The following is a 22,294-nucleotide window of genomic DNA, read 5'->3' on the forward strand; positions in this document are numbered from 1 at the left end:
CATCTCAAAAATAGAGATAATCTTTCTTCAAAATATAATATGGTGATGTGAGCATATTTTAATTTATAAGAAAAATCTTTTTCTTTAGGTATCCCATTTCATATTTTTGGATTCTTTATAGTTGAGGGTACAATGTCTCTGTATGTTTTAAACCTTATTATTTTTCTGGTGTATATTTGTTGTTTTGTCTCCTAGGGACACATACTATTTTTACTTTACTGATGTGCCAAATTTTAAGAAATTTAATACTTTAAAAACTGAATATGCCAAGTTCGTAAAGTAAATGGTGAAAAGATTTCACTGAAGAATTGCTTTAAATAGAAAGCTCTTCTGATGTACTTAAGTGTTTGTAAAGTCACTTCCTACCCTGGGCTAAAAGAGACACAAGAAAACTCGAGGCTTAAAATGTTGGAAATCACTGTTGCTTGGATAGTAAGCAGAAATGAAGGTAAATCATTTCTGAAATTTTAAGTATAAACTAATGAAAAATTGCTCTGCTATAGAAATTGCATTTTCATCTAATTGTCTGAATATATTCATTTTATTAAGTGGGTTACTACTGTGTATTCTTTAATTTCATTATCTTTAAGATTAATTTATAGAGTCTATATGAAAATACTATGTGGAATAGGAGTTATATTTTATAAGGAATTGCTATGTTTTAAGGAGTTATGTTAAAATGACATTATCTGGTGAGTATCAGTTAACCACAAGGGTACTGGCCAGTCAGTTATGTTTCAAAATACCTGTTACTTAGTTTGAGAAAAAGTGACTTTGGGCACATATTCCTGCTTCTTATTTTGTAAAAGGGAATTCTGTGGTTTGTAATACTAGGCTATTGTCTAGTTTGATTCAAAGCACCCTACTCCATTCAGCCTGGGCAAGATAGTGAGACCCCGTCTCTACAAAAAATTTAAAAATTAAGGGTGGGAGGAGGGAGAGGATCAAAAAACTATGTATTGGGTACTATGCCTATTTCTTGGATGACAAAATAATCTGTGCACCAAACTCCCATGACATGCAGTTTACCTGTCTGACAAACCTGCACATGTAACCCTGAACCTAAAATAAAAGCTAAAAAGTAATAACTAAATAAATAACAAATAAGCTAGACATGGTGGCATGAGCCTGTAGTCCCAGAAGGAAGAGGTGGGAAGACCCCTTGGGCCAAGAGGTCAAGACTGCAGTGAGCCATGATTGTGTGACTGCACTCCAGCCGTTCACAAAAAACTCCCTGCAAAAGCACCCTACTGGTAGATAATATCTTCTTTAAAATTATAAATAATGTCATGTTCATTAAATCTGAGTGTGTATACTATATGGACAGAATAGATTATCCAGCCTTTTGATTCTTTATCTCTCTGTGATCTAATTAAATAAAACTAAGTTACTTTGATGTATATATGGGTATTTATATCATTATTAATTCATAATAGGCAAAATAAATAATTGCTGTGACAATGATAGCTTTTTAAAAAATATAGCCAACATTATTTCTGTTATATTTATTCAAACTCCCAATTTTGATAACAAACACAATTTAATCTTTATCATATATATGTATCCATTAATTTATTTTTGGCCCCATCCTTAACAGTTAAACATATTATGGCAGTAGTTTTTGTTTTTGCATGCGTTTTTCTCCTAGGTCTGGAATAACGATTCTTGACCCTGTGGGTGCACATTAAAATCATGTAGGACCAGGCCCTAAATTTTAAATCAAAATCTTTGAGGGTAGAGGCCCTGGTATTTTTTAAAGCCCCTCACGTGATGGCTTTACAAAATAAGCCACAAAACCACTGGTAGATGTTATCTACCAGTGATATGCTTTTGTGGGGTTTTGTTTGTTTGTTTGTTTTTGAGTCAGGATCTAGCTCTGTCACCCAGGCTGGAGTACAGCTGCGTGATCATTGGTCACTATAGCCTCGACCTCTGGGCTTAAGGGATCCTCTAACCTCAGCCTCCTGGGACTACAGGCTCATGCCACCATGCCCAGCTTATTTATTGAAGTCCAGCCAGTATCGAGAATTACTGTGCTAGGGCTATGATCCCCTTGTGTTAACATTTTTTTACCTTGCTCTTGAAGGATCGTTAAACACCAGTTCACAGGGAGTTGGAGGGCTGATGACACTACAGAATCTGGACTCTATGACTTGTTTTGGGAGTAATAGGAGGGTGTGATGAGGAATTTCTGTGAAGGTGACTTCTGGATCCTCAGCTTCAATTACTGAAACTGTGGAGAGACATGAAAGCACCCCACCCTGGCTCAGGCCAGGAAAGAATTAGGAGAGGGGACTTCTGACTGGTTAGGTGAAATTGAGGAAGGGTTAGAAGTTCAGGAAAGTAATACTTAAAAGTAGCAGATTGTATAGACACTCTTGTTCTGAAGTACCTTGAAATGGATTTGGAGAAGAACCACCATCAGGCATCATGGATGAACTTTCTCAGGAGAAAGATGAGAACCAGTTTACAACAGGCCATCTAGTTTAACAGCTTTCACTGTTGTACCTGTACACACATTACACACTTATGCATACTCATGTACATCATACACACAAACACTCGTTATTCTAAAGCAAGTAAGATGACATGTTTTGATGCAGAGATTGATTACTGGGGCAAAAGAAGGTTCTGCCTTGGTCTTCACTGCCTTTCTTCTGCTTTCCACCCATCTTTCCTCTCTCCAAAAATGTAAAAATCCTTTAATACCTACTTGCTTGTACTTGAAATTTTTTAAGGGGAACAAACTTTCTTCTTAAACAGATAAGAAAGTCTTAACATGGAAATATACACAGAAATCTTCTCAGAGCATTGTATAGTCTTTTAACAAGTTAAGGCCATCTTTATCCTTTCCTATATTTTAATCTGAGAGAGAGTGATAAGGAGAGAAAAGCTCTGGCCCCCTAAAGGGGACTGTCTTCCACTTCGTTGTTTACTATTTACTTTTAATTGTGAAGAAAACCTAAAAATATATGTGCAAAAGTACTTATAGCCTACCAAACCTCTGCTGAGCACTTTAGTTGCAGATACATCATTAGCATATAATACTCTTGCTTTCAAGAGATGTGGAATTTCTCTTTTATAAGAATCTATGTGGATATAAATAGTAAACACTATAATAATGAGAATTGTTAGGTGGATATTACTGTGATTCAGAAAAGACATGCTTTTTCTTCTCTCTTTTCTACATGATAACCATTAAAAAAAAAAAAAAAAACTAAACTAAGAGTGCCTGGTGATCAAGGCACTCTTATACTAAGAGTTCAGTGATGATACATCTCTGTCCTTTCTTGGCAATTTTTGCTACCATTTATTTTTAGTGCCTATATAACATTTTAAAGTTGCATCCTCCTTTTTATGACTGATGAGAAGCATATGCCTCTATGAGGAAGAAAAGGTATTTATGACTTACAGAAAAAAATTTCTCACAGCTATGAGTAAGCTATAGGGAACTGAAAACAAGAGGCCAAAGAACCTTTTTTTTTTTTTAATGGCCTTGGATACATAAAGATATTTAGACCAGCTTTCAAAAATAAGAACAGTTTTTAAATTACCATATCGAGCCTCAGTACATTATTCTAAAACACAGCTTTATAGTTCCTCTACAATCTACATTAAATGAAGAGTAAAATAAAACTACAAATTTAGGAAGATGAGGAGGACCAAAAAAGCTACAAATAAGGTAAATAAGAAAAATTGCAAAACTCGAATCTCTTACAAAGAAAATTATGATATTAATAGTTTCCTTACTCACATTTGGTAATTGTATAAAGACTGCAGAGTGACTGCCTGTACATCTGAAAAAGGGGAAAAAGGACCTAACTAGTGTTGCTGAAAGATATTTTACAAATAAAGGGATCGATCTGGTAGCTGGTCAGGTTTATTATTACCTGGGATTTAGGGCTTCGTGATGCAATGTAGCCTTTACCCTTTTTTAGGTCTTAGCTCCCTTTGAAAATTTGATGAAATCATTAGATTTGGGGGGTAGGATGTCTTGTATAAAAAATTTTCTATGGGCTTGTTTACGTATTTCAGGGGGTTTGTGAGTGCTCTGAAAATGAATGAGCTCCTAGACCACCTGTATCAGAATCACCTGAGTTGCATATTAAAATTGCAGACTATTGGACTCCACCCTAATCTTATTGTATTAGAATTTCTAGGCCTGGCGCTGTGGCTCACACCTGTAATCCCAGCACTTTGGGAGGCCAAGGCAGGTGGATCATGAGGTCAGGAGATTGAGACCATCTTGGCTAACACAGTGAAACCCTCTCTCTACTAAAAATACAATAAATAAATAAATAAATAAATAAATAAATAAATAAATTAGCTGGGCGTGGTAACGGGCACCTGTAATCCCAGCTACTCCTGAGGCTGAGGCAGGAGAATCGCCTGAACCCAGGAGGCGGAGGTTGCAGTGAGCCAAGATCGTGCCACTGCACTCCAGTCTGGGCAACAGAGCGAGACTCCATCTCAAAATAAATAAATAAATAAATACGTACATACGTACATACATACATACAAGAATAGACGTTCTAGTTACTTGGGCTCAGGAATCTAGATTTTAACAAGGATTCCCTGATGGTTCTCTTTTCATCACTAAAGTTTGAGAATCAGTGCTCTAGAGCTTTATGGATTACACCAGTTCTGCCTTTGGCCTAGAAGCAGGTTTTCTTATTCCCTGTTCAGTGATACTTGACTCACCATATGTTGCCTACCAATTTCTTACCCATCTACAAAATCAGGATTGTAAAGAAAGATATTTGTGCTGGGTTGATCATTTTAGTTGAAGGAAATAAGTCATTAGAAATACATATTTTAGATCCTGGGTCTGTCAGTACCTATGATTTGCAAAATAAGTAAATTTAACTTATTTCCAGTCTTTTGTAAAACATATTTATTTGCTCTAAAAATGTATCTGCAGTTATTTAAGTGTTTAATACGTCAGACTGGGATTTTCAATTATAGCTACTTGAAAATACTGCTAACTCAGAATAATTGAGGTTGGATCCAGTGTAAATTTTGAGGAAGCATGACTTACAGAATTAAATTAAAAATATGTGCAGTTTAACTTCAGATGTACGTAGTGATATGAACTGTCTCCAAGAAGAGTCATCTCTATATCTGAATAAAGCTTATTTGTAATGCATATATTAAGTGGTGTTATATAAATCAATGCTTTTAAGATAATTTAAAAACTGCTTGAAAATAATATGCAAAATTTGACCAAACATTTCCTTGCAAATCTTGTTATAGTCTTAATTTATTTTTGCTGGTTTACTTCACAGATAAATTTAGAATTGAACTTTAGTCTAGTAGGGACATGCCATTATCTCATTTCCAATTATTGGATCTGGATTAATGAGTGAGGATGCCCATGGGGCTGCACTATTTAGTATTAAGCAGAAACATTTTTATACCATGACACTGAGAACCAGGTTCTAAGTCTAGTATTCCCGTGACTTTTTTAAGCACAGAAGAAAAAGTTTCCTAGACAAGGATTATGCCATGTATTTTAGTCAACTTTCTCATCAAATGTGTTGTTGGGAGACACGGGAGACCAGGTAAAATAATGTAGATGACTCAGTGAAGGATACTTGTTGCTAAGAGGAAATAAATAAATATAAGATGATTAGTGGGTAAGTCAGAAATACCTTTTGTGTGTGGGAAAAATATATGCTATTGTTATTATTATTCATTTGTATAATAAAAGTACCTGTTAATGTTTATCTGTGTCTTTCTTTCTTAAAAGCAAATTAAAATTAGTTCAGTAAATATTATGTAAAATCTGTTATTCCTAAAGTCCTTATTTCTGGGAAACTACATGAAAATACCTTATAAAAATTTTTCATGTCTCCTGTGGTCATCCAAATTTATGTAAAATTAATAGTTTTGGTAGTTACTCTACAAAGATTAAAATTTAGTTGGTGATTTTCCTGCTGCCTCTTATTTTCCTCAGTAAAAATTTATGTTTTACTATAAGATGATACTGCTTTTTGTGGTATATTGTTTGGTGACTGTTGAATTCAATTTCTTGGTTCCCTTTGACTTTGTCCTCATGTATTCCTCAGTGGCGCACACGTGCACACATACACACAAATACATCATTATGTCTGTGTAATAAGAGGTGTATTATATTTTCCTATTTGACAAAATGGAGTGTAATGGTTATAATAGCAGCTTACTTTTGATAAGCATGCTAACTGGTACATAGTAAATACATACTGTGCATGCATTATGTCATTTATATCCACACAGTCACCTTCAAATTCAGTACAATTTTTATTCCCATTTTACAGATGAGAAAGCATATTTTGGTGAACTCAACCAAGGTTACACGACTAGTAAATTTTAAATGAGATTTAATTTCAGTACTTATTAACCATTATGCTTTGCTAAATTTGAACATTAAAATATAACTTCTAAAATGTTCATATTAGAAACCTATAAATATACATAGATTTGTCTCCTCTCTTACGAAGAACACATGAAGGAAAGAAAGATATTAATTTGGTGGCTTATCATATGCCAGACATAGATATAGATGCTTGTATGTATGGCATTTAATCCTTATCTGTGAGTTAGGTCTTTTTATGCCTTTCTATAGATTTAAATTAAAGGTTCAGTTTAGTAACTTGCTCGAGGTTATACAGAATGTGGCAGAACTAATATCTGACCCCCCATAGTGCTTATAACTGGTAAATAAAAAACAACTTGGATTAGGTCACTTTCTCAAGTGTACTGGAGACTAATTGCTCCAAGATAAAAGGCAGATAGACTGTTACCTACTAGTAAATGTAAAGAGGAAATGTCATTTCTCTTCTTTCTCCATTGTCTTTATGCTATTATGTTAGAATTTGTATATAGCAATCTAGAAATTTTGAAAACTTCCCCTCTTAATCCTAGAATGGATAATAAAATTGTTTCCTAATTTATGTACACAATCATGGTTCACACAAGTCAAACAGTTCACCAAGGGTTTGTTGTTAGTATTGTCTTAATGAAGGGCTTTTTTTTGTTTTTTTTGTTTTTTTTTTTTGAGACAGAGTCTTACTGTGTCACCAGGCTGGAGTGCAGTGGTGCAATCTTGGCTCACCACAACCTCCGCCTCCCAGGTTCAAGTGATCCTCCTGCCTCAGCCCCTCGAGTAGCTGGGACTACAGGCGTGTGCCATCACACCCAGCTAATTTTTGTATTTTTAGTAGAGATGGGGTTTCACCATGTTGGCCAGGACGGTTTCAATCTCTTGACCTTGTGATCCGCCCACCTTGGCCTCCCAAAGTGCTGGGATTACAGGTATGAGCCACTGCACCCAACCTTAATGAAGGCTTTTTATATACTAGTGATGTTATGAAAGAAAGAAAATGCAAGGTTTTCAAAGATTTTGTGACTCGTTGAGAAATCTACTTAACACATCAAAATAATTCAGCATATGATTAAGTTGTAGACTGAGTGGTTAGCAGTGAGTCCCTGAGGTCTTTCAAACTCAGTATTTATGTAATTACTCATTAACATCTCCCACAAACCTCTTTTGCTTATATTTACTTTCTTGGATGGTGCCGTCCCTGTCTACCCCAATTCCCCAAGTTAGAAATATCATAGTCCTCTTCCACCGCTTCTTTACCTCCATAGTCAGCCTATCACCAAATCTTATAGAATTGTTTTCCTTCCTAATCCCTAAGTCCACTCAGTTCTATCTTTGTGTTATGCATATTGCTGCTACTTTAGTTCATTCCTTGACTAAAGAATGGTAGTAAGTAGTCTCCTTAGCTAATTAATCTGCCTCTGACTTTTCTGTACTCTGGGCCATATTCTGTCTTTTGCTGAGTTGTTACCAAACATGAACCTGGTTATGTCACTACCCTGATTAAAAACCTTGTGGATTGTTCCTTTTTCTTGGTTTATATAAAATCCTATTTTCAGTCTGAAGTGTAAGTCCTTCATCTTTATATCTTATGTCAACTTAGACCTCCAGCTTCATCTCCCATTACTTTTCTCCTTATGATGTCTTTCATCGCAGCTAACCAACCCACTTCCTCTTCAAGATTATGTTGTGCTCCTTCAGGTCTCCTTGGCTTTGTTCACATGCTGTCTTTTGTACAGTGCCTCTTGCCTTATCCACCGTCTCCCCAACATAGTTTTACTGCAAATCCCAAATCAGGTGTCACTTCTTATCAAATCATCCTGGCCATCCTCAATTTTCCCCTTCTTAGTTAATGATGCACTCATTTAACTTTTATGATCATATAAGATGGTTGTCTTTTTACTTTTAGTGTCAATCACCAAGATTATCAAGTTCTTACTTTGTTTTCTTTTGCACCTTCAAATCTAGCTCAAGCCATAACTAAGACCATGACCTTTACTAAGGGTCATACAAACCTGAATTGAAGTAAGGGCTCTGCAACCAAAAGAAATGGAGTACATTTTACGTGGAGACAGAGGAAGTTTTAAAAAGGATCATGGGCAATGGCAATTCTAGATGTTTTTTACATCCTGCTTGGCCAGAATTAAGCAGATAATATCTGAATATACCAGAAGGCCAAATTGGGAGATGTAGAAATTGTTAACCAATATTTTCACCAAGTGCCTTGATAAATGTTTGTGTTTGTGCCACACAGGCACTAGGGGTACAAAGATGAATAAGAAGGGAACTCTGCCTTTGAAGAAATTTAGAGTGACTAGGGGAGAAAGACATGTAAATAAATGTATAAGGTCATCTAGAGTATTCATTTAATGAAGTAATTGTAAAGAACAGCAAGCAACCACTTATGATGAGCATACCTCCTTTGGCAGAATGGCCCTAAGTCCAAAGTGATACCTTAGCTAAATTTTAAGTTACGAGTTGGAATTCTACAATTGCATAAGATGGTAAGGGCTTCCTAGACTAAGGGAACAGCATGTGCAAAGACACGAGTTACAAAAGCAGCAAAACTAGAGAAACCATTGTTTGTGAGATCTCATACATAGGGTTGTTTATTTTAGAAAGCCTCACAAAGAAGCCTCTAGTAAGATACTATAGATAATTCCCAACTTAAATATGCTGTCTTGAAACAATCCTCTTATATCAATTTATTCATCGTTCTTTCCCTTTGAAGTCTAATGTGAATAGGAGCATAAACTTTGGTGATGATTAATTTAAGTTCAGATCCTGAAATATTCACTCTCTGTAAAGCATTATTTTACCTGTTCAAAAAAAGGTTACTAACTACCTCCTTCTCATGGTTTTTTGGAAGATTCAGAGAGATAATGCATACAAAGTTGTTGACACAATGCCTGGTCCGTCTCAGTAGGACTCGAGAAATGTTAACATATATTAAGTCTCCTGATAGGCCTTTTTTGGTTTCCCACCCATTTATTTAAGAAATTATTTTTTAAATGCTTACTACTTATTAGGTGCTGGAATTACGAGTATGAGTAAACACAACATCTGCCTTTGAAGAATTTATGGTTTAGTGAGGATATGCACATACCTATGTTGAAAATCAACAATAATAATACAGCCTGGCAAATGCTTTAGCAGAGAGTTTTGTGAGAAAATAAGAACTGAGAAAAGAAGCTGCCAAATCTATTTTTGGACACTAGGAAAGTCTTCTTCAGGGAGCACTGACGTGAAGAATGAAGAGCAGTTTGCTGTTTTGGAGTTGGAGAGTAGAGAAGAGTAAGGCTTTCCTAGGAATGAGGAAGAACATATTCAAAAGGAGGGTCAAGGTAACATGACTTGTTCAGTAAAAGACAAATGATAAGAAAACCACTAAAAGAGAAAAGAATAGATGAGAAAACAGGGGACTGAATGTACTCAGGGGGAACTCTGTGGTTGAAAAGTCCCCCAGAAGGCCTGAAGTTACTACTTTGCTCCCTTGAGAAAAGAAGTGAATAAATTTCCTAGGGTGGATATGAGATAAGCCTCTCTGTGAAAAATTGCCCTGTCTCATCCTGGGATGTTGGAATAGTCTAGTCCACTCTTCTGACGTGAATTCTTGTGTAGTCCCAGAAAGTACTGCAGTGCTCAAAGGGTGAGGCAGGAGGAGCAAAGAAATAGAATTTCATTAGTGATGTTAGTGTCTGAGGAGTGGTGCCAGCAAGAGTCATATTGACCACATTGTGGGAAATGGTAAAAAAGAAGCATTTTCCTGTAGTTGCTGGGAGTTTCTGGTAACATGTGATGGATTGACTGGACTGTGGCTTGACTAGACAGTGGCATCAACCTGTGTATTCACTGGTTCTCAGCTGCCCAGTGATTGTACCCAGAAATTGGACATCACCTTAGCTCTTTAGAAGCTAGAAATCTTGTGGCAAGTGGATTTCGTGCATCATCCATTCTTCACTTTGCTTTGAACCAAGGGAGGAATTTGGATAGCACTAGAAATTTATGGAAATCTGTCAGTGGGAGCTAGCCATAGAATAATTGTTATGCTGTGGTTTTGCACTCCAGCTGTACTTCTAGCTAGTTAGGACTATGGCAATATCTTTTGAACAAGAAAGCAAAGAGGAAAAATAACTGAAATTTGTTGAGTAATTACTGTATACCTAGTACTGTAGTACTTGCTTTCTGTGGGGGAGAGGGGTGGATTTCATTTTTTATTGAGGTAAAATCCACATAGCATGAAATTTACAATTTAAATCATTTTAGAGCATGCAATTCCTTGGTTTTCAGCATATTCACATTTTTGTGGAGCCATCACCAAATCTAATTCCAGAATATTTCTATCTCCCTGAAAGGAAACCTTATACCTGTTAGCAGTAACTTCCAAGTACCTCCCTCCTTCCCATATCATCTGGCAACTTCTAGTCTACTTTCTAACTATATAGATTTGCTTATTCTGGACATTTCATATAAATGGATTTATATAATATGTGGCCTTTTGTGTCTGGCTTCTTTCACTTAGAATAAGGTTTCGTTCATATGCTAGTGTACATCAGTACTTCAGTCTCCTTTATGGCTAAGTAATTTTTCATATGAGGATGTACCACATTTTGTTTATCCATTAGTCAGTATTTGATGACGGACATCTGGGTTGCTTTCACTTTTTGGTTATGGATAATGCTGCTGTAAACATTTGTGTACAAGTTTTTGTGTTAACATATATTTTAACACATTCCTAGGAATGTAATTGCTGGGTCTCATGGTGACTCTATGTTTAACATCCAAGGAACTACCAAACTGTTTTTCAAAGTAGCTGCACCATTTTCATTAGCATACGAGGGTTTCAGTTTCTCAACTTCCTTACCAACACTTGTGTCTTTTTTGTTACAGCCATCAAGTGAGGTTGAAATTTTATCTCATTTGGTTTTGATTTGCTTTTACTGATGGCTAATAATGTTCCAAATGTTTTCATGTGCTTATTAGCCATTTGCATACCTTCTTTAGAGAAATGTTTATTCAAATTCTTTTCCATTTTAGAGAAATGTTTATTCAAATCCTTTTCCACTTTTTGGTGTTTGCCTTTTCATTATCTTTTTATTATTGAATTGTAAGAGTTCTTTATACATTTTAGATACTAGACCCTTATCATATATGATTGCAATATTTTCTCCCATTCTGTGTGCTGTCTTTTCACTCTCTATAATGTCATTTGATCCACAAAAATTTTGTCTCATTTATTTTTTCTTTTGTTACTTTAACTTTTGGTGTTAATTTAATAGATTATTGCCTAATCCAAGGTTATGAAAATTTACATTATATCTTGAAGAGACTGTATCCCCCCATTGAATTGCCTTAGCACTCCTGTCAAAAGTCTATAAATCAAAGACATATGGGTGTATTTCAGGCTTTCAGTAATATCCTGTTGGTCTGTACATCTCTCCTTATATCAATACTACACTGTTTTGATTACTGTAGCTTTGTGTAGTAAGTTTTGAAATCAAGAAGTGTGTTTCCTAACTATAGTTTTTTTTGTTTCTTGATTTTTCTAAGATTGTTTTAGCTATTCAGGGTTCCTTATATTTTCATATGAATTTTAAAATCAGCTTGTCCCTTTCTGAAAATGAAAAACAGACTGTTGAAATTTTAGTAGGAGATTGTATTGAGTCTGTGGATCAGTTTGGGAATTATTGCCATCTTAACAGTAGTAACTCTTCCAATCCATGAACAGTATGTCTTTTCATTTCTGTACATTTCCTTTAATTTTTTAAACAGTGTTTTGTAGTTTTCAGTGGACAAGTCTTACACTTCTTGGCTAAATTTATTCTTAAGTATTTTATTCCATTTAATGCTATTGTAAACAGAATTGTTTTCTTAATTTCATTTTTGGTTTGTTCATTGCTAGTTTTTAGAAATACAACTGCTTTTTGCATATTAATTTTGTATTCTGCATCTTTGCAGACCTTATTAGCTCTAAAATATTTTAGTGGATTCTTCTGGGTTTTTTTATACATAAGATTATGTCATCTGCAAATAGAAATAGTTTTACTTCTAATCTGGATGTCTTTTCATTTCTGTTTTTCTTTTTTTTTTTTCGCCCAGTTTCCCTGGCTGGAATGCTTAGTACCATATTGAATAGAAGAGGTGTGAGCAGACATCCTTTTCTTGTTCCTGATTACTTAGGGGAAAGCTTTTACTGTCTTACCATTATGTTAGTTTTGAGGTTTTCACAGATGTTCTGTCAGGCTGAGGAAATTTCCTTCTGTTCTGTTTGTTGAGTGTGTGTGTGTGTGTGTGTGTGTGGTCATGAAAGGATGTTATATTTTGTCATATGCTTTTTCTGCATTTGTTGAGATGATCATATGGTTTAATATAATCATTTAATTATGATATAATAATTCTTCTAGATTAAATTTTATAGTGTTTTGTTGAGTATTCTTGGATTTATATTTATAAGAGCTATTGATCTATAGTTTTCTTGGGATTTCTTTGGCTTTTGTGTCAAGATATGCTGGTCTTACAGTATGAGTTAAGGAGTATTCTTTCCTCTTCTGTTTTTTTAAAGAGCTTGATAAGGATTGACGTTAATTTTTCTTGAATGGTAGAATTCGCCAGTGAAGCCATCTAGTCCTGGGCTTTTTATTTCTATAAGGTCAGTAGTGACATTTTTGTTATCATTCCTAATTTTGCCCTTCTCTCTTTTTTTTCTTGGGTAGTCTAGCTAAAGGTTTGTAAATTTTGTTGATTATTTTAAAGAACAAACTTTTCTTTTGTGGGTTTATTTTTCTCTTTTGTTCTAGCCTCAGTTTTGTTATCTCTGTTGTAATGTTTATTTTCTTATGGTATAAGACTGTTATTGAGATTTTTTTTTTTTTTTTTTTTTTTTTTGAGATGGAGTCTCACTCTTGTAGCCCAGGCTGGAGTGCAATGGTGCAATCTTGGCTCACTGCAACCTCCGCCTCCCAGGTTCAAGCAATTCCCCCGCCTCAGCCTCCTGAGTCGCTGGGATTACAGGCATGTGCCACCACACCCAGCTAATTTTGTATTTTCAGTAGAGACGGGGTTTCTCCGTGTTGGTCAGGCTGGTCTTGAACTTTCGATCTCAGGTGATCCACCTGCCTTGGCCTCCCAAAGTGCTGGTGTTACAGGCCTGAGACACCATGCCCAGCAGAGATCTTTTTTATTGTGGGCATTTCCAGCTATAAATTTCCCTCTTAGCACTGCTTTTTCTGCATACTATAAGTTTTCATATGTTATGTTTTCGTCTTAATTTATCTCAAAGTATATCTAACTTTCCTTCTGATTTGTTCTTTGACCTATTGATTATTTAGGAGTATGTTGTTGAATTTCCACATATTCATGAATTTTCCAAATTTTCTTCTATTAAATTCTCATTTCATTCCATACAGTCTGATAAACTCACTTTGTTTGGTTTCAAACTTTAAAAAATATATTGGTGGTTGTTTTCTATACCATAAACATGTGACTTATCCTGGAAAATGCTGTGTATTTACTTTAGAAGAATGTGTATTCTGTCACTTGAGTCCAGGAGGCAGAGGTTGCAGTGAGCCAATATCACATTACTGCACTCCAACCTGGGCGACAGACCCAAGGGTTCGTCTCAAAAAAAAAAAAAGAGACAATGTGTATTCTGCTACTTGGGGTGGAGTCTCCTATAGATGTCTATTAGTTTCTAGGATTGTACAAGCCTTCTATTTCCTTGCTCATCTTCTATTTAGATTTGTATGTTCATTATGAAAAGTGTAGTGTTGAAGATGCCAACTGTTATTGTTGAACTGTCTATTTCTCCTGCAATTCTGTGAGTTTTTGCTTTATGTATTTTCGGGCTGTATTGTTAGGTGCACATATGTTGATAACTGTTATATCTTCTTATTGAACTGACCCATTTTTCATTATATGATGCACTTTTCTTTCATAACAATTGTGTCTCAGTACCACTGTTTTTACAAAATACTTTAGCATTTACATTTAAAATTTTTTATTGCCTAATATTTAATACAAAATAAAATACACAACATAGTAAATTTTGAAGCTTAATAGTAAATATCTATGAACCTGTAATACCATAATAATGAGAATATAAACATTTTATTATTCTGTGTTGCTCTCTTATCCTATCTGCTTGACTCCTCCCAGAGGTAACTACTAATGTGAATTTTGGGTTTAATCATCTCTTGCTTTTTAAAAAATAGTTATATAGTCTATTTATCTTTAACAGTATATTTAGTTTGGCCTGGTTATAAAATTTATACAAAGGGACTTACACCGTATGCATTCTCTGGCTTATTTCACCCAGTATTATATTATTTGAGATTCATACATATGTTGGTGTTGGTGTGTGTAGCTATAGTTTGCTCATGTTCATTGATTTGAAGCATTCTATTTAAATGTATTATAATTTATTTATCCATCCTACTAGTGATGGGTATTTGAGTTATTTCAAGTTTATTTATTTGCTGTTAGGAATACTGATCCAATGAAGTTTTTTTCTTTTCTCTTTCTTTTTTTCTTTGTATCCTTTTATCTTTCTTTCTTTCATTCTTTTTTTTTTTTTTTTTTTCTATGACAGGGTTTTGCTTTGTCATCCTGGCCAGAGTGCAGTGGCACAATCACAGCTCACTGCAACCTCGACCTCCTGGGCTCAAGTGATTCTCCCACCTCAGCCTGCTGAGTAGCTGGGACTACAGGTTGGCGCCACTACACCTGGCTTATTTTTAGTTTTTGTAGAGACAAGGCCTCCCTGTGTTGCCCAGGCTGGTCTCAAACTCCTAAGCTCAAGGCGATCCTCCTGCCATGGCCTCCCAAAGTGCTGGGATTACAGACATGAGCCACTTTGCCCAGCGTGATCCAATGAACTTCTTTGATTATGTATAAATTCTCTTGGTGCATATGTTCAAGAATTACTCTGAGGCTACACTACTACAACAGTAGCCACTAGCCATACATCATGACTTACATTTAAATTTTATTTGATTTAAATGAAATTTTAAAAGTTAGTTATTCATCTCTTTTATTTGTGCTTAACAGCCCACATATGACAGTGGACATAGAGGACAACGCAGATATAGAACATTTCTTTTATCACAGTAAGTTCTTTGGATAACACTGCTCTAGCACAATACTTTCTAAAATGTGTCCCATGAATCACAGTGGTGATCCGTAAGCTGTCACTGGTCTGCACAAAATAAGTACAAATATTGAGACTTTTTAGAAAATTTTATGGCATCTTCACGTTGCTGCAACATCCAAGTACATGATCACTTTTGCAGTCATTTTAGAAATTTAGTATTTTAGAATTTAGTAATTCATTTTGATTGTATTTTACGTAAGTATTAATTAGCAAAGATTAGAAAGAAAGAAAAACAAGAGTTTGCTCACAATGGATACTTTGAGAAACACTACCCTTGGGTATGTTTAGGTGGAATTGCAAGATCACAGTGTATGCTTATGTTCAACTTTATAGGATAAATTCACTACGTTTTCCAAAATTATTGTGTCAATATTATATTCCCACCATCAGAGTATGAGAGTTTCCATTGTTTTGCTGTTTCTCTGTTCCTGGCTTTTGTGTCCCTCATTTTAGATTTAAATTTTGCCATGTGATGGATGTGAAATGGCATCTTATAATTTTAATTTACATTTCCCCAGTTGCTAATGAGATAAATACATTTTTATAAGTATATGATGCATTCATGATTCTACTTTAGATTCTTAGGGATTCTTTTTATGTTCTGATACTGATCTGCTTCTTAAGTGTGTTGCAAATATCTTCTCCAAATTTGTGATTTGTGTTGTCTTTGATAAATAGAAATAGTTAATTTTAACTTAGTAGAAATTATCTTTTGTGTGTGTGTGTGTGTGCGTGTGTTGTGTTTAAGAAAGTCTCCTAGAATTCTTTTTTTGTCTGTTTAAGTTTTAAAGCTTTATCTTTCACATTTAGGTCTTTATACCCATCTGCACCTGGATTAAATTTCCTTTCAGGGTTTGGGATAAGGATCTAATTATTTTTGCCTTCTTTGATTAACAATCCCTTCATTGCTTATTGAATAGGTTTTTCTTTTTTTTTTTTTTTTTTTTTGAGACAGAATCTTGCTCTGTCGTCCAGGCTGGAGTGCAGGAGTGCAGTGGTGCGCAATCTCCGCTCCCTGCAACCTCCGCCTCCCGGGTTCAAGCGATTCTCCTGCCTCAGCCTTCTGAGTAGCTGGGACTACATGCGCGTGCCACCACGCTCGGCTAATTTTTTGTATTTTTAGTAGAGATGGGGTTTCACTGTGTTATCCAGGATGGTCTCGATCTCTAGACCTCATGACCCGCCCGCCTCGGCCTCCCAAAGTGCTGGGATTACAGTCGTGTGCCACCGCGCCTGGCCGTTTATTGAATAGGTTTTTCTTTACCATTGATTTTCAGTGTCTACTTGGTCTTATAATTGTATTTCCATATGTGTATGGGTCACCTTCTGAACTCATTATTGTGTTGCATTGGTGAAGTAGTTCTAAATCTTCCCTTAATTGTTGTAAGTTTAGATAAGTCTTGGTAGTTGATAATGTAAGACATGTCACATAGTTCTCTGTTAGAAATTTTATAATCAGTTTGGCATGTTCTGTAAGAAATCTTGTGGGGATTTTGATTGGAATTGATCTAATTATTATAATTTAATTTTATGTCCAAGACCATGGAATACCTCTCCTTATATTTTACTCTACTTTAATGTCTCTCAAAGTTTTGAAATCTTCCCTATAACTTTCTTATGTGTAGTCTTGGTACTTTAAAATTCATTTTCTACCTCTTGCTTATATAAAGAAATGCAGTTGTCTTTTGTACATTTTTTAAATATATTTGTTTAGAAAGCTTACTAAACATTCTTTTTAAATCTGATAACGTATTTGTGGATTCTTGGGTATTTTTAAAAGAGATGATCATTCTCAGCAAATAATAATGCTTTTGTTTGTTCTTTTCCAAACCTTATGCCTTTTATTTCTTCTTTTGGCTTTTTGTGGGCTAGAATCTACAATGCTGATAATGAGCATTTTCTTGTAATGTTGCCAATCATAAAAAGAATACATTCCAGGTGTTACCTTTAATTATTACTCTTTTTTTCTTGTGGATGCCTTTTATTATATTTAGAAAGCTCAAATTTTTGTATAAAAGTTTATATCACGCACAAATATTGAGTTATATTAAATGTGTTTATTGAGATGATGACTGTATAGTTTTTTCTCTTTTAATCTGTTAATGTAATGAATTATATTTCTATGATTTCCTAAATTTAACCAAAGCAGACTTTGTCATGTTATCTTTTTTATACTTTCTGGATTAGTTTAAAAATGTTTAGTTTTGGCATTTTGCATTTCTGTTTACGAAGTGAGATTGTCCTGTAATTGCCCTTTTTAAAAAATGAGTCCATACCTTTTTTCTATTCTCTGGAAGTTTTGTATAAGATTAGAATTGTGTTTCTTGAATGCATAGTGAAATTCATCTATAACCTATTAAGGTTGCTTTTTGTGTGTGTGAGGGCATTTTTAACTTTTGATGTAATTTTTTTTTAGTTGTCAAAGGATTATTTAGAGTCTCAGTTTATTCTTTAGATAATACATTGTATTTTTCTGTGAATTCATCTAAGTCATCTGTGTTTTCACATTCATTGGCATAAAGTTCTTAATATTCTCTTATCTGTTTAATGTATGCATTATTTGTTGTTTCATTTTAAATATTTAATATTTTTATTTATGCTTCTCTTGTTCTTGAATAACCCTGTAATAAAATTAGCAATTTTGTTAATCCTTTTGAAAAGGAACCAGTTTTTTGTATTACTGATATTTTCTATTGTGTGCTATTTACTATTCCATTTATTTTTGTAACTGTCTTTTCTGCCTTCTACATTTTAATTTTGCTTTATTCATTATGTATTCTGCTGACTTTTAACTTTTAAATTTATGTACTTTCTCATTAATTTTCAGCCTTTTATCTTTTTAAACTTTAAGTACTTACGGCCATTAATTATCCTTTAAGTACTGCTTTAGCTATATTTCACAGGCTTTGTTACATAAAGTTTTTGTTATTTTTTTATAAGTGTCTTCTAATTTCTATTGTGATTTTTTTTTTCAGTGACTCCTGAGTTTTTTAGAAGTGTTTTTGCCCCAAGCCTGTGAGAATATCTTTTTTTGTTATTGATTTCTATGTACATTTAATGGCATTGTGGTCATGGAATGTGGACTGTATGAAGACCTTGTTACTTAATTAGTAGAAAGATTATAATTCTTAGAAACCCATACTGCAATACTAGGATAAATTTTTTCCAATTTTAAATTCAATGTGCTAGAAAATCCCACAACAATATGCTTTAGGGTTTGTAATTTAACCAAATGAATTTGCAGTACTCTCATTACTTAGGTTTCTTCCCTTGAATCTGAGATCTTAAAGTTTAGCAGCTGCATGAAGAGAATGTCCACAAAATTCTTTTCCTAGTTAAAAAAAATAAAGTTAGATTCTAAAAACGTACTGAGTTGTTGTTGTTTTATTGCTGCTTTGTAATTTGCTTTTGTTTTCTGGGTCATGCAATAAGCACTAGTGTAAATCTGGTTCAAGTTTATTGATTTTAAAGAACAGATATTAAAATCTTCAATGTGATTCATAGTTTATTCCAGAAGACATTACATCAAGAATGATGTTTTTTACCCTGTACATTTCAATACTTTAAACTTCACAATGAATACTATTTTTATAGTGCTGTTTTTCAAAATTTCTCACCTCCCTACCCTTTACTTCATTTGGGGTCTGCATTGTTTTCTTTGTATTTCCCCTTGCCCTTACTTTCTTCTTATAATACGTATTACATTTCTGTAGCATTTAAACTTTCGATGAATACTTTCCCCTGGTACTATTTCTTGGATACTTACAGAAACCTACAAATTAAGTAATGTCCATCTTTTCCAGATAGTGAATCCAGTACTGAAATGTTAAATTAATTGTTCAATATTCCTTAGCTAGTAAGTGGGAAGAGCCAGAATTCAAACCTATCTCATCGCTTTATACTTAAATTTTTTTTCTATCGGTCTTTTTTCAGTATTTGCGATTTTATTAAGAAGGAAGTTTAGACCATGGGTGGCTTAACATGCCCTAATAGGTGAATTTTTTTTTGGCTTTCCAGATTGCTTTTATTTATTTGCATTGCAAATGCTTTTTTTAAAAAAGAGGTTTTCTGAGGCTCTTAGTTGTTTACTACTTAATATTCTCCACTGTCATTTCTCTTTAATGACTTCATTAAAAATAATTGAAAAAAGTATTATAAAGTTTGATTCTATCTCCTAACATATTTTTCCATTATCGCTAACTACTATGTAGGACAGAAAAAATGCTTGAAGTTTCCTCAAATAGATTTTATTATTTAATTCTGTCTGACTTTAAAAGATTTGCTTAAAAAATGTCTTTTAAGCAAAAAGTATGCTTGAATTACTAATTTAAACACTTCCTGCCAGAATGCATTTTTTTGCGTATTAAACATGGCATTCCAGAAGAACATAGTGGCCTTGTATGAGCTTGGTCAGAACTTCTTTTGGCCATCTGAGTTTGTAAATTGTCATTGGAACACAATGAAAGTGTTTTATGAAGTGTATTTGATGGATAAGTGAGTAAATCAATGAAAAGCTTGCATATAGTTTTTTTTACAATAACTACTTACTTGCATGTGTACCTTTGTAATGTTGCTGATATTTTAGAGGCAACAACAGAACAAAGACTTCCAGATGAAGAACACTGAGAAGTACTGTGTATAAATTGTTTATTATGATATTATTTGCTTGTATTAAAAGTCATGTATCTATTTCTGTAGTTTGCATATAGTCTAACATCATTTATAAATATTTAACTGAAGAGTTGGCAATGGCTTTTTTAATATGAAAATATTTTCAAATGTGTGAAAGCCGGTTCTGACAATTAAAAAAAAAGTTTTCTACTTAGTTTCTACATATACAATAAATATACACACTTGGTAATTTAGTACTGGTAACCCGTAAAGAACTTTCCTGTCCTATTGCAGTTACCGTTACTGTTAAGTTTGTATACAGTAAAACAATTTTACCTTAATGCATTAGTGTAGTGGAAATTTACTGTTAAGTTAGATATGTAAATATAGTAGCATAATTAAAATGTTATTTAATAATCTGAATGTAAATACATTTAAAAATTACTTTTCAATCAAGAAATGTCGATGGAGGCCAGGCGCGGTGGCTCATGCCTGTAATCCCAGCACTTTGGGAGGCCGAGGCGGGCGGATCACCAGGTCAGGAGATTGAGACCATCCTGGCTAACACGGAGAAACCCCGTCTCTACTAAAAATACAAAAAATTAGCAGGGCGTGGTGGCGGGCGCCTGTAGTCCCAGCTACTTGGGAGGCTGAGGCAGGAGAATGGCGTGAACCCGAGAGGCAGAGCTTGCAGGGAGCCGAGATCGCGCCACTGCACTCCAGCCTGGGCAGAGTGAGACTCCGTCTCAAAAAAAAAAAAAAAAAAAGTCAAAGGAAATTCTTCTAGTTCCTTTAAGGATTTCTCTAGCACAGGATCAGGGAGGATCTTGGTTATTGATGACTGGTGAGATTCTTTTGGGTGTTTGGAAGCTTCAAATGCATGGAGCCACACCTTAAAAATGTCTCACTGGAGGCAGGCACGGTGGATTATGCCTGTAATCCCAGCATTTTAGGAGGCCGAAGCAGGTGGATGGCTTGAGTATATATACTTCGCGAGCACCGTGGGCAACATAGTGAAACCCTGTCTCTACAAAAAGTGAAAAAAAAAAAAAAAAAAAAAAAAAAAGCCAGGCATGGTGGTGCAGGCCTACAGTCCCAGATATTTGGGAAGCCATGGTGGGAGGACTGCGTGAGCCTGTGAGGTCAAGGCTGCAATGAGCTTTGAACACACCCATTGCACTCCAGCCTGGATGACAGAGTGAGACCCTGTCTCAAAGAAAAAAAAAAGAAAAGAAAAGTTTCACTGGAGAGGCATACTTTATATATCTTTTAATTATATGTTTTGTAAAAGAAAACAAATTTTATCATTCATTCTTGTGACACTTGATAAATTTTCACCATATGTTTCCTTACCACAGTAGTGAAGGTTAATTGTATTTGTCTGCTTTCATGTTGTATGCACTATAAACTGATTATTTCAGGACCTAACTGAGGCATGGACTGATCTCACATATTCCAAAATATAGTGACATTTTTAAACTTAAAAGATATTTACTTGTTTTTAGTATTCTTAAGAATGCCCAGAATTTTGTTACAGAATTAAACAGAAGACTTCACAGGTGAAATGGAAAAAGCAATTACTTTCAAGTTTCCTTTTTTTTATAGTGATTGATAGGGTATGATTATTTTGTTCTATAAATATATTTTTGCCATTTCTCCCTAAATGCCTTACTTTAGTCAAATCTACGATTTTTACCATTCTTCACAGAGATATTTCAGAATTAGAGATAATTCTGCTATTTATCTCATTGCCTGACCATTTCACTATCTGTTCATTGGCTAACCAAAGAGGCTTTATATGTTTCCAGTAAGATTGTTAAAAAGTTAGATAGGACTAATTCTGGTGCTGATGCTATTTATCCCTTGTTTTATTCTTCATATTCTTTCTCATACATTTTCTTCTCCATTGTAAAAAGTTTTCCCAATCCCAGAATGACTCGTTTTTTGAAATAGTTTTTGCGGTTTAATTTTGTCAAGGTATTTAAAAATCAAATACTAATAAGTATTACTGATTTTTTATTTTTCAGAGTTTATAATCAAAGAGGATTTTATTTTGATCATTATTCCTTTACAAAGTGTTCTTCCCCTGTATCATAACCCTGCTTTCCTGTTCGTGATGTTAAGTCTCACTGATAGATAAGATTATTGTAATTATAAGTAATTGGTAATAGCAT

The 22,294-nt window shown here is 34.4% G+C and overlaps 1 protein-coding gene across 8 annotated transcripts in view; it reads left to right on the forward strand.

Moving 5' to 3' along the window:
- The window catches only part of MBD5 (methyl-CpG binding domain protein 5), a 475,447-nt gene that overhangs the window by 18,233 nt on the left and 434,920 nt on the right, over nucleotides 1–22,294 (forward strand). For 3 of the 8 annotated variants that reach the window (XM_063647445.1, XM_063647443.1, XM_063647447.1), the window contains exon 2: nucleotides 15,407–15,465. The exons of the other annotated variants lie outside the window; for them this stretch is intronic. The gene's annotated coding sequence lies outside the window, so the exon portion shown is untranslated. The remainder of the gene's footprint in view (nucleotides 1–15,406; nucleotides 15,466–22,294) is intronic. 8 annotated transcript variants of the gene reach the window in all.

The sequence above is a fragment of the Pongo pygmaeus genome, chromosome 11, assembly GCF_028885625.2.
Source record: "Pongo pygmaeus isolate AG05252 chromosome 11, NHGRI_mPonPyg2-v2.0_pri, whole genome shotgun sequence".
Lineage (NCBI taxonomy): Eukaryota > Metazoa > Chordata > Mammalia > Primates > Hominidae > Pongo > Pongo pygmaeus.